A 17,798-nucleotide genomic window follows, 5' to 3' on the forward strand; every position below is an offset into this window, starting at 1 on the left:
TCTACTAAGTCCCCAGAGGAATCAAATTTCTTGAGACGCAAAACTTTTTAGAGTGAAAAGAGATTTGATCTCTCTTAATGCTTGGTAAATCTGGAATTAAGATGGATCTATACTAGTATACATAAATTAAATATATTAATGCAAATTAAAGTTATTTATATGATTAGTTATAATATAATAAAATATAAATTAATATAATAAAATATAGATTAAATTTAGTTATGATTAATTTTGAACGGTAATTTTTTTGAAACAGATTTTCCGCCATAATCACATTACAACAAATGAATTTAGATGTGATTCACGTGGAAAAATAAATTTTGATGTGATTATAGCCAAAAACCTGTTCTCAAAAATTAGATATATATCACAAAAGCTTCAATTCAATAATTTTTTATTAAAATACACATATTTTGAATATATAATTTGAAGAAAAAATATATGATTTATCACAACAACTTAAAAAATTATAACCATACTTTCAAGATTTTATGGATTTAATTTAAAATTTATTAATGAAATTACATTTACACATTAAACACAAATAATACGATTTAAATATATCGATATAAGTTCTTAAAAGCAAAGATGGGGCATTTCTCATCTACAGGGATGTCTTTGTTTTTTCTCACTATTTAAAATTTTGTCAGTTTTTAATTTATTTTTGATCTTTTAGTTTTCTAAGTTTATTAATGCAAATCAGCTCTACCACGTAGCTTGTTTTTGAATATTAACTAAAAATATTGTATTAAGAGAGATTTTTCGGCGTAAATCACAAGATAATTTATTTGTCGACGCGTTTCGAACCAACAAATGTGGCTCATAGTTAAGACGCCGAAAAATCTCTCTTAACCTAATATGGATCACAAAAACCTCAATTCGACAATAAAAATATTGTAATTAAAATTATTGTCATACTTATGTAATTATGATTATTAATAAAATTAGTTTAAAAGAACTATTTTGACGCATTGACCTAAATCTTATTTTCAATTAACCTACTAAATTAGTATATGATATATTAATTTTATGTTTTTAATTTCTTTAATTATTAGCTGCTAGGTTTTCTGTAACTGTTGTATTTCTGTCGCCAAAGTCCTTGGTTTCCTTGGTAATCTAAATCGGCTTATTAACCCAACGACGGATCCTGGCCTGGATTCGAAATGTGGACGAGAAACAACGATCACTGTGATCCTCCTGATAGCATTGAAAATTCTCGCCACAAATCTAAAATACAAATTTCTCTTCTTTATTGCAGTGCAAAACAAATTAAATTTGGTTTAATATGAACCATGACAAATCCTATAATCCAAAGCATAAATAAATCAGTACTAATGACACTTTCATTCTCTTATGCACTGACAGGCTTTTCTGATTTTATTGACGAGCTAAAATTATTTTTATTGGTGGTATTTGATATATGGTATTTTTATGTTGATTTAGCAATCGACATAAGTTCAAGGTTTAATACGAGTGATATATAAGTTTGTTAGTCTTTTAGTATTTTTAAAAAAATGTAAAAAAATGTTTGAATCTTATATTTTTCAAAATTATTTCAACAAGAAATTTAAATAAATTATTTGAAGATCTATATTAACTAATTTATGTCTATATCAACTTTATCTATATATATAAAAAAAACAAATTAATGTTTTATGATTAAAATATTTATTTAGTCCTATATATACTCTATTATTAAAAAATATAATTTAAACAATGAAAAATAAAACATTATATTTTACATTATAAAAAAACATTTACACTTGAAGAAATTTAATCTCTCTTAATTCATGTTAAATCTATACTTAACACGAATTTGTGTTCAAGGAACCACAAACAAGATTGCTCAGATTCTTAAAAGGTATGATATTCCCTCAACCTTTAGGCCCCTCAACACCATTCGCAAATCCCCCCTCAACACCATTCGCAAATCCATCGGATCGGTGAAAGATCCCGTTAACCCTAAAGACATGAAGGGTGTCTACTTGATCCCTTGTTCTTGTGGAACCCCCTATATTAGGGAAACAGGGCGCTCCATTCGTCAAAGGATCTGCGAACATGCTGCCGACCTAAGACATGGGAGATCCAAGTCTTCAGCATTAGCTAAACATGTGGAAAAGACCAAGCATCAGGTGTGTATTGAGGAGGCCAAGGTTGTTGCCAAAGTTGCTCAGTTCCACCATCGTAAATTGAGGGAAGCTACTGATATTGAAAAGAAGCCGAGCAATCTCAATAGAGATGATGGCTAGAAAATCAGTAAGTGCTAGATTCCAGCACTCTCTTCTTAGTCAGTTTTTCTGCCCCCTCTTTTTTTTTCCTAATTTTATAATTTTAGTTAGAATATATATGTATATATGCAACATTAACAATATTTAATAAATAAATTACCTTTTTAAACTAACTTTTGAATTATTCTATTTATTTATATAGTATTTTATCCTAACTTTATAATTTTTATTATAATATATATAAATATATTTGACTATTAATAAATAAACTATTAAATTACTTTTTTAAACTAACCATTATAAATTATTATTAAATTAATAAATGAAAATGATTTTAATATATATATATATATAATAATAATTATTAAATAATTTAAGTAAATAAATAAATTATCTTTTTAATCTAACTATTAAAATTATTTTATTAATCCTAATTTTGATCTTGATAACCTAATATTATAACTTTAATTAGAATATATATATATATATATATATATATAATTTAAATAAAAATAAATTACTTCTTTAACCAACCATTAAAATTATTTTATATATTTTTAACTAATTTCCATAAATAATAATAATTAAAAATAAACTAACCATTAAAATACTCGTCACTTAACAACCTAATATTATGATTTTAATTGAAATATATATATATATATATATATATATATATATAATTATGAATTAATTTAAATAAATAAATAAATTATTATTATTATTATTATTATTATTATTTATTTTTTTTAATTAACCATTGAAATTATTTTACTTATTAATCCTAACTTTTATCTTATTAACCTAATATTATAACTTTAATTAATATATATATATATATATATATATATATATATATATAAAATTTAAATAAATAATTAAAGTCGTTTTTAAACCAACCATTAATATTAATTTATTACCTAATTTAACTTATTTCCATAAATAATATTAAGATAAATAATAATAAAAATAATAATAATATTAAATTAATAAATAATAATTAGACTTGGGTCCTAACGTCAAAATTAGCCATTAGTCAATTTAGCCGTTGGAGACTCTGCTCAGACTATTTATCATGTTAAGCTGGATCTGTTTCTTCAACTTGTCTTGACGATGAACCACACTAGTTGGTTCAAAACGCGTCGACAAATGTCTATCTACATATGATTTACACCGAAGTTATTCTTTCAACGAATCTATACTAGTTATTATTTTAAATAAAACAATTAATTTATTTAATTAAAATATAAACTCTAACAACAAAAACGAAAACGAAACAAATGCAATATCCAAGTAACTTAAACATTGGCACAGATAGCCTCATTGAGTAGCGCAGACTTCCAAAGAAAATCTCATCACAAGTTTGCTTTCTCTATGACACACACACAACTTCTGCACTCAAAATTTAGTTTCTAACCTAGAACTGTTTGGTCTATGTTTTGTAGGCAATTTTCAAGTGTGGAATTTCTATGTTTTGACAATCTAGTTTCTATAGCCTCTGACAGCTACAGTGTCTTACAATATAAAAAATTGCTCTAAGAAATATAACAAGTATATAATTTGATCTTTAATACGCCTTACCATGAATATTGTTAGACATCTTCTAGTTAAATATCAGAATCAATAAAGACATAAAATGTATTAATTTGTATTTTTAATAGTTTTATTACATTTATAATTAAATGTATAAGAAATTATAAATTTATTTATTCTAAAAAAATTAATAGTTTAATTACACTTATAATTAAATGTATAAGAAATTTTAAATCTAGAATTAACAAGAAAAATTGTTAATGGTGTACATGTTGACTTTTTAGATCTTCGTTATTTGTTGTTTTATTTACTTATTCATGTTTTTTTCTTTGTCAGTAATAGTTGTTGTTGTTGTTGTTGTTGTTATTCTTATTATTATTAATATTCTTATTACAAGGCATTACGCATGTTCCTTCATGCTAGTTTCCTCCCTTGCTCCATGTTGATCCATAGTAATTTTACTAATGTTCATGCCTTTGTCTTAATGACTATTGTTGATTTTTATATTGTTGGTGGCAGTATATAAACATTTTAACTATACAAAATTATTTCTTTGGTTCTTCAACATGTGGCTCCTTTGCTTATTCTTCCTTCATAGTTTCTTCATGTTCATTTGTAGCTTATTGTTCTAATTCAACCTTTGAATTCTCATCTAATGTGTTAGCAAGCACTAGACTCATTTTCTCTATAGTTATTTCTTCATGTGTCTCCTTAAACCCTTCTTGTTTAATATGAGAAGCATCTTGCAATATAATTTTATTTTCTTATACCAAAGCTTCGAAAAAATATTTTGCACAATAATATTCACTATACCAATTGTGTCATCCAACGATATCCCAAAACAATATCCACAAAATCCATATCTATAACATGAAAATTTGAACACACCACATTTGTCTACGGTAGTATTCAAATTTTAAAAAAAAAAATTGAACATCCTTTTTTGTTTAACCATAATGATAATAATTGTATTGTTTTCAAAGTTTTTTCCCTAGTCACAACTATAGATCAAGAGCTACATTTCATTTTTTCCATATTCAAGAACATATAACATAACACGATTCAAAAGTAGCTTTTATTGAGGAATACTAGTCTGAATAACATAATATGGGTCTTTGTAGGTGAAAACCTTTGAAAATTTTCCCAAAATCAAGCAAACTTACAATACATTCACCCTATTTTAAGATAAAATTCTTCACTACAACATACTTTCACAAATCCACAAGTTCATTCAAATTTAGGCACTTGTTTGTTGTTGAATCACCTGAACTAGTAGAGTCCTTAGAACTAGCTCAGGAGAAAACTATTAACCAGAGATCACAACTCCTCAACTTGTTGATATAAGTGACATATTTTATCTTCCTACTTGTCCATTTTGACTCTAATTCCAATCCACAATTCCATTGTATTGGAATAAGAGATAGACAGTGCATTATGGTGAAGTTTCAATTTCATAATCTCAATTTGCATGTCATCTAGCTTATCATTGAGTTGGTTAATGGCATAATTCAAATCCCTAGTCATTTTTAACCAAGGAAAATATAGAGAATGACTAAGACAAATACCAACATAAGATGACCTTATAACCATAGGGACCAAATGTGCATACACACCCATAACATTGTGTTTCACTGTAGGGGGTGGCACACTCAAATAATGGAGTAACCCAACTAACAAATGAAGATAAATTTGGATACATTTCTAAGAGGATGGATTAACACTATAAAAATCCCAAAACAAATAGTCAGATTTGACTAATCTCTAAACTCATGGGACTGTAAACAATTACCACCTTCACCAAATTCTTGCTAAGAAATAGAAGAAAGAAAAGATTCACAAACTTGAACTTAAAGGAGAACTAGAATTTCAAATATTGGTCTACTTTCTTGGCTGCTAAATCTCTCCCCGCAGGAAGCATCAACCATGGCACACGTAAACAATTCCATAGAGAAAATCTAGTGGGAGGAGAAAATTTAAAATACTAAATTCGAAAGGCCCACCAATTTCTAAAATGAAGGACCATATGGGAGGAATCATCATTCGAGAGAGTGGATATTGGCAGCCAGATCATACTTTGAAATTGCACTTATATCCCACACACATTATCCATCATCTAAGATCAAGGAATCCTTAATTAACCAGGTTTGGATATGATGCAATGGAGGATAAGCTCATGTTAGCTCATACTCAGATCTCCCAAAGAGACAATGTGTTGTGTGAACCTAGGTTACTGCATATGAGAGGTTTACATACAGAATTGAACTTCGTGGGGTATTCCATATACATAGGCCCTCCCCCTCCCTTTTCTATATTTTGAAAAATAGATTAATCATAGGGAACAAATGAAGGTCTTACTTTTGTTGAAGAATCTAGGGCAATCAAGGTTAATAAGATTATTCTTAACATGATAACTATTTGTGAGGTGTTTTTAATTTTTCTTATTAGCAAAATCTTTAATATTGCAGTGTGTCTTCCTATATCATCAAATTGCCACCAAAACAAAAGAGACAAGGACAAAAGTTGTTGGCTTTCTACCAGGGCCAAAACCTCTCACTCTTTGAGAGTAAAACCTACACAAAATTGTTCTTATAGAGATTCCAATTGACGAATACGAAGACCATGACCATTGACCTATTAGGCCACTCTGAGACAAGACATCAATCTTATTCTTTGTCACTGCTGAGATCATCTTCATCATTGTTTCTTCACCGAGGTTATCATTATTCTACCTTCACCTAGATCATTGCTACACTCTCACTGAGATCATCACCAAGTCAACGTCTCTATATGTATTAGAGTTGCACTGAGATCTACATCTAGATCATGACCTTGTCACTACATCCTCATCATGGTTATCATTATGTCAAGATCATGACTGCATTTAGAGTGGATGCCGAGATAGAGTGTGTTACTATGGGATCATCACAACTATGTCAAGACTGTGTTTTTCTTCCTACACTGAGGTCTTCTTCATCAAAGGTATGCCGAGATTGTTATTGTATTTTCTCCATCATTAATTATGTTGAGAGTGTAATAATGTTAGATCTTGATCACACATATACCGAGACTGGGATTGCATCTTAGTATGTCAAGACAGTGCTCATTAAGACTGTGAGACATCACCGAAAAACACAGATATCCTTCTCCCTCCATAACACTGAAATACTGTACTCATTTGAGATTTTTGAGCCACTGTACTTGTCCAAGATTTCAGAGGATCTGAGTTCCTATTCTCCCTATAATCTGAATTCTTTGCACGCCTATATATAGTGGTTAGCCTTGTATACAAGCCGACATGAAAGTGAACTATTTTGTCTCCTTACTTGAGCCAACATGAGTACATTTTATTCATTTCGTAGGCTGACATGAAAAAGATGATTATGCTTTTCATTTGGAGGGCTTCTTGACATTTCTATAGATTTGTATACATTAAACATAGGCCCAAGAAGAGCTTCTTCATACATGACATTGACTCTTTGACCTAATAATAAATCCTAAGGCTCTCAATGGGAGCCACTATCAAATAAAACTCTTGCTGATGAAACCCATGCAGCAAGGCATGAAAAAAAAAAACTTGTATTTCATCAATTACAAAGATCATGTCATTATGAAGACCGAACCTAGTTACCCTTTCTTCAACACTCCCTCTTAACTAGGGAGGTATTCATAATGGTACTGGTTCATTCTCAATCTAAATAATTTCTCATAAGAAGAATCAGATTGATAATCCCATCTGTATAACATCATATCAACCAACATTTTCATAGTTCAAGGCCTTAACTAATTACTCCATCTCTCCATAAGACCATGAGCTACAATGCTGGTGAGACCAATGACTATAGGCACCTTTATCATTGTCTCTCAAGGTACATATCCATCCGGGTGTTCACTAAGTATGACCTTCTAGGACTATTCTTATATTGGTTTCCCAACCCTCTAAGAATATTGGTCCTCTTGCCTAATCTTATCTTGGATTCCCTACACATCCTCAAAGAGCATCAGATGCCAGATGATTACCCAATCCTCCATTCTTTCTTCCCAAATGAAGACAAGAATGTTGTGTCTATCTCTCCCTCTCAACTAGGGAGGATACATCCATCATGTGTCTACATTTCTCTTCATGGCCTTCACTAAGACTTACGGTTGTTAGTCTTGGTCTGTGCATGGCACATGAAATAGAACAACAAAATTGTCACTCCTTCTCAATGAGGGGTGACCCAATATAGGCTCCCTCTTGATCACGGACCTATTAGAGCTCCCTCTTAAAAATGGACTCCCTTTTTAATTAGCAACTTCTTCTTCATGGGTCCTTCAGATGCTTGATTAAATTCTTTCCTTGATGTCACGAAATTCAGTTGAGCTTGTTCTTTGTAGGGCATTATCCATCCATCAATTTCCTTCTTGGTTCGTCATCTCATTCCTTTCTTCGTGGAAAGTGGCCTTATTGATACATATATGAACCTTTGTCATATGGCTACTTCTTCCTCATCATGTTTCTTTTAGGAATTTCCATCCACCACATGAATGCTAGTTGTACTTGTACTTACAACTCTTCTTCCAGTAGCCCTGCATGAACTCATCCAGATATTATTCAAGGAATAAAAAATAACATTTAATCAATTTGTACCTTTCGAGATGGCTCTTCATCATGAATCTTCCTGTAGGTATCATCATCCTGCATACATGTTGACACATCTCTTAAATATATCTATTGTCAAGGGTCTTCATCTTTTTCAGATTTCCATCAGAGTCTTCATATCTTTCTGGGATATTTCCGATTCAAATCTTCTTGGTCCTTTGGATGTTGATTGCCTTCATCATGGTTGCATATCTCACGATCTCTTCCTTTCTCACACATTCCATTCCCAGGAGCTTTTAATCATAGTTTCTTAATTGTAGTCAACCACCTCATACTTCATATAAGGACATATTATGTTGATTTCATCTAGTGCGACTTATGCCTTCTTGCATATTTTCAGAGGAGGAGATCATTTTTCTCTTGATCATGCTTCTCAAGATAGAAGTAATGATCCATGTTATATACAACCATATGACATGACATTATAATATTAAATACAAGAATACATTCCTCATTTTACCGTTAGGTCATCTAGGCTTCTCCCAGCAGCTTCCTTAATTAACAAGATCTTCAATTCTTTGATCTGCTTCAGCATACCATCATCCCATGAATTCCATAAGTTGGAGTTCCGGATGAAACAATTGCTTCCTCTCTAGATTAGTGAACCCTCTGATGAGGATTCCATCAGAGAATCTTGAGGATCTTACATATCCCCATATGGTAGATGTTTTCCCTTTTTGACTTGATGTACGATGAGCCTTGTCTTGGATGACTTCTTCCTTTCCTGTAATGTCCAATGAGGCTCCCAAGAGCTATATCCTTCATGTTTGACTACCATGGATTTTTTCCTTCATGATTCCCATGTTTATGCCACAAGATTTTGTTTCTAATGCTTCCATGATGCCACGATGCATCTTATTATCATGGTCATATCTATAACACAAGATTTAGGAGCTTATGATAGGACCCTTTTGTGAGGGATACCATCTCAATCATTGTAGAGACCTATTACTCCCTCTTTCCTTGGCCCTTTTCTTCAACTTCTTCCATCTTTCCAATTACATGAGCTTCTTTCCCCAATCTTTTCATAGCATTGAACCTTAGCTATACTATTTTGTCTTGTTTGAGGATCAAACTTTCCTTTTCTTTCTGCACATGTTTGAGTCCTTTAACGTTCAACACTTTTTCCCTCAACTTTTCTTTTCTATCTAACATAGAGACCACAAGTTTTTGAATGAGGTAGCCTTCTTGTTCATTGACATTTGTTACCTTTCTTATCGGTTAATGCATTTCATAACAATGATGGTTATCTTCTTATCATCTTTCCCAGATCTCCCAATTGAGATCTCATGAAGATATTCCTTCATTATTTGATACCTTCAATCAGGTATAAGTGATATGACCTTCTTCACTGTATTATCTTTTAATATATCTCTTTTATGTCTCCTCTCCAGCTATAAAGGGATGAGAGTACCCTTGGATGATTTCATAAGAATCGTATGAGTTTCCATAGACATCAATGACTTCTTTTTCTGGGACTATATCTATCCTCCTTTCTTATGCAAGGAATCTTTATGACCCAACCGATTTATAGATCTCCTTGTAAACACGAAGTCATTTAACAAAAATTGATTATAAAATGAAATAAACTTACTTGACAAGATAAGATAGAATCTTCACCTTGATCACGTTGAAGATGCATTGATGCTTCCTCTAGGTGATCGACTCCAAGGGTAAGGATGAGATCCTTCCCACAATGTAGAAATGTTCCAGGATCTTCAAATTATTGCTTTAATGTAATGCCTATTCAACACTTTAGAAGAAACCTGAGCACTATGGTTACTTGTAGCACTAATACTGAGCCTACATTGTGATTACTTGGATCACTATTACAACCGAGACTATGAAATAAGTGTCATATGAATTTGTATATCCGAACTGAACTTTTGTATGAGCTATCCTAACCGAGTCTTTTGCCTGTGATCATTTGCATCTTTTGTCTGAGCTTCCTAAGGCTGAGAATGTGGGAAGAATCCGAGTATAGGCCATCAAGTTGTGGGAGACTGTAATCTAAAATTGTGACTGTGGTCCAAGTTGTGAAAGAGATCTGAGTTTATCTTATCAAAAACATCAAGGGGGATGCTTGACGTATACTGTATCCTTAATTATATAGACATAAATCCCTTGCCATTTTATATTGTTGTTGTAGACTGATCCTTGAATGTCTCTTTGCTACCCTTCCTTTCACTTCAGCACCTTAGCTCTGATACCATGTTGAAGAATCTAGGGAAATCAAGGTTAATAAAATTCTTCTTGACATGATAACTATTTGTGAGGTGTTTTTAATTTCTCTTATTAGCACAATCTTTAATATTAGAGTGTGTCTTTTATATCATCAAATAGCCACCAAAACAAAAGAGATAAGGTCACAAGATGTTGCCTTTCTGCATGGGCCAAAACCTCTCTCTTTGAGAAGAAAACCTGCACAAAATTCTTCTTATAGAGATTCCAATTGACGAATACCAAGACCATGACCCTTGACCTATTAGGCCATTCCAAGACCAAGACACCAATCCTCTTCTTTGTCACTGTTGAGATCACCTTCATTATTGCTACTTCACCAAGGACATCATTATTTCATTACAGTTGTACCATTGTTGCACCTTCACCTAGATCATTGTTGCACTCTCACTGAGATCATCACCATGTCAACGAGGTCTCTCTATATGTATGAGAGCTAAACCGAGATCTACATCTAGATCATGACCTTGTCACTATGTCCTCATCACGATTATCATTATGTCGAGATCATGATTGCATTTAGAATGGATGCCAAGACAGAGTGTGTTACCATGGGATAATCACAACTATGCCGAGACCTTTTTTTTCTTCCTGCACCAAGGTCTTCTTCATCATAGGTATGTCAAGACTGTTATTGTATTTTATCTATCATTAATTATGTTGAGAGTGTAATACTGAGATATATTTATCACATATATGCTGAGACTGGGACTGCATCTTAGTATGTTGAGACAATGCTCATTAACACTATGAGACATCACCAAAAAACACAAAGATCCTTCTCCCCCTGCAACACTAAACTATTGTACTCATGCGATATCTCTGAGCCACTATACTTGTCAGAGATTTTAGGGGATCCAAGTTCTTGTTCTTCCTATAATGCAGATTCTTTGCATGCCTATATATAATGGTTAGCTTTGTATATAAGCCAACATGACAGTGAACTATTGTCTCTCCTTACTTGAGCCGACATGACTACCTTTTATTCATTTTGCAAGCCGACACGATGAATATGATTGTGCTTGTCATTTGGAGGTCTTCTTGACATTTCTATATACTTGTATACATTAAACATACGCTCAAGAATAGCTTCTTCATTTATGAGACTGACTCTTTGACATAATAATAAATCCTAAGGCTCTCAATGGGAGCCACTAACAAATAAACCTCTTCTCATGAAACCAATGCAGCAAGGCATTATATATATATATATATATTTCTTTTATTTCATCATTTACATTTACATATATATATCTATATATATATTTCTGTTATTTCATCATTTACAAAGATCATGTCATTATGAAGATCGAACCTAGTTACCCTTTCTTCAACAACTTGGCCATCCACCATTAACTCACAAACTTCAAGGAATAACCTTCATTTGCACTTTCATTTTCTTCTTTTTGTTTTTATCTCATAAGAAAAGATAACTGTTGATTGAGGGGATTTATTTTGTGACCTTCTTGATGAGGTTTAATAGATTCTAAAAAAGCTTATTCCTTGAGGAAGATCCTTTAATCATGTGATATATGATTAGAAGAGAATCCCCTATAATGGAAAGGGAGGCAACATTAATTTCTTTAGCTAGAATAAGGCCTTATAAAAGATTATAGGCTTTTGCCTTATTATTTTTTATGTTCCGTAAACCCCATGAGTACTTCATTCCATTAGTTCCATCGAGGTCATAGAGTACCACTCCACCTCCTTCCACCGCTAGATTCCCTTTTGAGGCATTGTTAAAGCTTAGGAAAATTCTTGAGGGATTAGTCTTCCATTCTCTGAAGGCTTCCCATGCAAGCTGAGGTTTCCATTTTTCCTTTCAAGATTTTCATACCAGGCCTAAAACTAGATTAGATTCCTTTGGATGTGAAATATTTAAGAGCCAAGAAGACTTTTGGGCATCCAAAATTTTGGAAGAGTTTAATTTAAATTGATGATGGGCTTCGAATTCAACACATAAGTGCAAGGATTTAATTATTTTCAATTGAGGAAGCACTTGAGTGCTATTGAAAATGTTTTCATTCCTAGCTAAGTAAAATTCCATCAAATGAACTTGGGAAAGGCTTCCTAAACTTGTTTAAAAAATTGTTTTCGATTTAATCTACCTGAGAATTGCATTATCCAGGAAGAAAAGAGATCTTGGAGTGAAAATGGGCATATCATTCAGTATGTCAATGGGGCAAGTCCTACAATCCATACCTATTTAATAGACGAGCATTCCAAAAAAATATTATGTATGGTTTCTTCATTATTTTTGCATAATTGGTAATGTGAGGGACCATGGATGCCCCACTTCTAGAGATATTTTATAGTTAAAATATTCTTATACACTAAAACCTAACAAAAGGAATTGATCTTGGGAAGACTATTTGGAATCCAAAAAACTCTCCAACAATAAGATTTGGGAGTCGATCCTTAATAGGAGAGAAGCATATAATTTCTTAACTATGTACCTATTGTACTACTCAACAAACTACCCATTAAGGTTAATATTATAACTAATAAATAATGGTGACCCTTTTATTTTAGTATACAATCCCTTAGTTTTAATAAAATGAGACAATATTAATTTTAATTTTTCCAAAAAACTTGACTAAATGAGAAATTTCCCTTATCGGAGCTTAGGCCTATAAGATATATTCACAAATAAGCTACCCATTGGATTTTGTTTAAAATCTATTATTGGAAGAGATTTATCAGAATATTTTAAATATTGTAACATGTCCCCAGAGAATAAGTTGCAATAAAACCTTCCCCGATTAAAGTTTTCGAACATTTTAAGCCTAAAAGTAATAAAGCACTTCTTTGAGAAAATAATAATAAAGGCTTGACCCCATAATATTTCCACGTAACAATATTGGAACTTCTACATATTAGATTTTTCAACATGAGAATCACTCTAAATACATCGATATCCTGATCCTCCGATATCCCTTCTTTCCCATCCTCTAATAGATGACATCACTGATACTGCGATATCCTCACATCTCTGATATTCCGATATTTTGATATCCTCATATCATTGATCTTTGATATTCACAAACCTCTGATCTCTAATAAACTATCCCTATTCATATCGGAACTTTCATATCGGGAATTATAATCAGTTGTCATTCTTTCCATCCCCAATATCAAATCTTTGATATAAGACCGCTAATATCCCTTCCCACTTATATTTTCAGTCGTTACATTATAATAATAAAATCCTATTGGAGAATGATAATATCACATGTTTCAATGATACAACCATAATATTTCTCTAATATAATCCTCCAATATTCTGATGTGTATAAAAGCCATGTGAATCCACATTTTATGATTTAATGGTTGAATGTAATGAATTTATGATTTCGATGTTCTAAATAATTTCATCACTGCGACTCGATATCACTGGATTTTTCTCATAAAACACATAAATTGATATGAAATTGGTTATTTTCTCTAAGGAATTTTCAGTTAAGGAAGTCTCTGCTTATTCCTGTGTTTTCCTTTGCAGGCCAGTCCCGATAAGCAAAGATCAACAGAAATGTCTAGAGCAACTAAACCCAGGAAGAAACCTGTCATTCAACAACAGCCAGTCGCTCCTCCACCTAAAGCTACCAAAATGCCTGCATTATTCTCAGACATAACTTGCACTCCAGATGCGGGAAGCCCTTCTTGGGAGGCCATTTATAAGCTCTTTGAAGATGAAGAACCCAAGGTGACAGAGAAAATACTTACAACAAAGGATACTTCCCTATTTTTGAAACTACTTATAGCCACGTCGATAATTCATTCATGCATAGGATTGCATCCCAACCCAACATCCTGCCCTATACAAATATGGTTGAAGGGGTTATCGACCCTATGAATATTGTAGAAAGGAATTTCATGAATAAGAGGAACACAGTTATTGGGTCATTCACTAGAAATGGTTTGAGCAATATGTATCGGCTACCGCCACCCTAGAAAAAATACGACAATAAATTTTTAGAGAAATTCATGAAAGAAAATGAGGATCAGTCAGAGTTCATCTAAGGATGTCGAAGGGATCCCAGTAAAAACGAGCATGAGGATAAGGGTATGTATGTTATTGCTTCCATTAACAGACCATTCTATTATATATCTGCTATGATGTGTAGAATGTTTGGCTACCCTAATGCCCAAAACTTCTTAGACTAGTGGGTACCCTTAATTGATGATGCCTAAGGTGGATATGTTATGGATTGGGGAACTATATTGTCAGATACTATAAGTACCCAAATCCTTAATTATAGGAAAAAACACACTTTTTCTGAGAAAATTGTTCCCCCTTTCTATATGAGTGCCTATATAATGGATGTTATCTATTTCACCTCTGATTTTACATCTATGGGATGGAAATGGACCATAAAAGACCCTACAATTATCCATATCTATCATAATGTACTCTAGGAATCTAAATACCAGTCTCATCTCTATAAGTTTTGCTATGGATTTTTGCTGCCCATCCACCAAAGTGTATTTAATGAGAGAGCTCATAGACTTCCACCTAAAGCCAACAATGATTTACAATCAATTGGCAGATGGTTTGGAGAAGAATCCTTCACTTATATTTGTATCTTCCGCATTCTTGAAAACCCTCATGTGTTGCCCCTTTATGTTGTTGATAAAATCCTAGCCCAAGAGATAGCCTACCAACTGTATGGAATTTCCTTTCAAAGGTTATGAGAGATAATAAGAAGAAAATGTGGCCTACCTTTCCTATTCAATGTGGTGTCTGTAGTCTTGACAATTTCAAGCATGCTACTCTTGAGATTGAAGAAATTAAATGTTTAAATTTCCAAACTATTCCCAATAGACAATATGATCCTAATGATACAACCAAGAATGTCACTATACAAGAAAAGCTTAGGCAATTCACAAATGAGCCAGAAAAATTTTATGATCTATTTGAATTAGTTTTTATCTATTCAGAGGTTGAGAAACAAGTAGCAACAAAGTTAACTCCAAAGGAATTGGTTCAATTTAAACAGTACATGAATAAAAGGGCATCTAACTTGCCTATGGATTTATTGATGCTTCATCAACAAAATACAGTTCAGGATAAGTTTTGGCTAGTACAACACAGGTCCCTAATGTATCTCAGATAAAAGAGATAGGTACTTCTGCTTCCTCTCGGGCATAATAAACTCTATATGACAAAAATCTAGATGAAATTTGGGAGCAATTCACTAAATAAATAGATCCTAAGAATTTAAAGATTCGATCCGAGATGAAGATTACACAGACCCCCTGAAGTTACAGGGAAGACCTCACTTACTATTGAGGCCTATGATAAAGCTTTCGACACTAATGATTTAGAAGTCATCACAGTATTCCCGACCTCTAAGGTCATTTTAAAAATTTAGTAAATTCCTCCTCTTGATGTGTTTTATAGTCCAAAACATAAAATTGTGGTTAGGAGACAGAGAAAAAGAAAGAGAATTGAACAGACCCAAGCTCTAGTCCCTCATAATGCTTCATTTGAAGTAATTTTGAAAGATGTTCAAGCTACTCTTGTCGAGGATCTCAGAAGGCTTTCACAATTTGTAGGAAAATATGCCAATGCTACTATTGATAAAGCCTCTGAAATACAACAACTTCTAAGGGAGAAATATGAAAGCATTAAGCAGTTAGAATAGGCTTTTGCAAATGAAAAACAAGTAATTTCTCAAAAGTGGCAAGCAGAGTTTGCAGAACTGCAAAAGAACTTCAATGACTTAAATATTCAACATGAATTTGATTTGAAGAGTAGGGATACTTAAATCCAGGAACTTCAACAATAGATAGAGAAATCAAAGCTGAATCTTGAGATAGTTGAATTCAAGAAGGAAGCATGAGAACTAAACATTCTCCTGGCTTAACAATGGGTTGATTTCTATCACAAATTGGCCACCATGCATGTCTTATGTCAATAAATCGATTCATTAGTGAATTAATTGTCTGATCTGAGGAAATACTATAGGGAATTTTAGGAGAAGATTAGATTTTATATAGACTCGCAAGATAGTACTGAGGGGAGATTAGCAGATCTCCATAAAAATGAAGAATCATATAAAGAGATTGTTTTCCAAGAGTGGGAAATAAAGCTCAAGCATGCAGAAATGGAAATCTTCACTGCCAAGGATATTTCAAACAATCTCATTGAACTAATCAATGATAGTTTATTACAAGCCAACCTGATTTCATACTACCTCAAGGATAACTTGCCTGATCTAAAATTGTTAACCGAAACATGGCAGGATTCATCAAAGAAGAAGGCTAAGAAAATCAAGAATCTATCAAAGGTTGAATTGGAATTCCATTGGATTTCTTAGTTAAACCACACAGTTGGTGGCTAATGCTGAGGTGTCTCTCCAACACGACCACCCATCTGCTTCGAGTGCTTAGCGATGTGTTATTCACTGCACAGATGCACATACAACCTCATCATCCACCTGAATTAAAGCCAATGATAGATATATGTGAACTTCAGCAGCATATGGAAGAGAAACCTTCATCTCAGCCATATTCAAGTTGTTACAACTACAATATATTATTATCTTTTTACTTTATTTCAAGTGTGGTTTGTTGAAACCACTCCAGTATTTTATGGTACTTTTCTATATTTTTATTTTCATTAGAAACTATAAATCCCCTTCATTTCTATGAAGAAGGGGTTCTGAATTTTGGCAAGAAATATTTTGGTTTGCACTATTGTAACTTGAAGTGATCTTAATAGAAAGCGGAACCATTGCTATTTCACTTATGAGCAGAGTCAACATATATCAGGTACTACTATCTGTGTATCAGTACTATGTTTATGAGATTGAATGGTTATTTTAATTGTGTTTATCATATATGTTTTTGCAAGAAATTAAACATTTATCACTATTGATGTGTTTGATTGAAATATTTTAAGTATATGCATGAACAACGATATCTTATATGTGAAATGAGTTTAACCAACTAATTTAATTAACTATTTAATTAAATTAGTTATCTTTATTCGTTTTAACCTCATAAAGGACTTGATGATCTATATTGTCATGTTTAATGTGAGATCTTTCTAAAGTCACATATATAGGGAAAGCTTTCCCGGGAGAGATATCTTAAGTCTATTTATTCTTATTTCTTAGTTTAATTTACATCACTAGCCCCACAATTATATATCT

The 17,798-nt window shown here is 32.4% G+C and overlaps 1 protein-coding gene across 2 annotated transcripts in view; it reads right to left on the reverse strand.

Annotated features, from left to right (window-relative positions):
- The window catches only part of LOC149228007 (agamous-like MADS-box protein AGL11), a 598,309-nt gene that overhangs the window by 443,937 nt on the left and 136,574 nt on the right, over nucleotides 1-17,798 (reverse strand). The gene's annotated exons all lie outside the window — the stretch shown is intronic.

The sequence above is a fragment of the Pinus tabuliformis genome, chromosome J (assembly GCF_031772625.1).
Source record: "Pinus tabuliformis cultivar Carrire ecotype Pingquan chromosome J, CPIR1, whole genome shotgun sequence".
In the NCBI taxonomy this organism is placed as follows: domain Eukaryota; kingdom Viridiplantae; phylum Streptophyta; class Pinopsida; order Pinales; family Pinaceae; genus Pinus; species Pinus tabuliformis.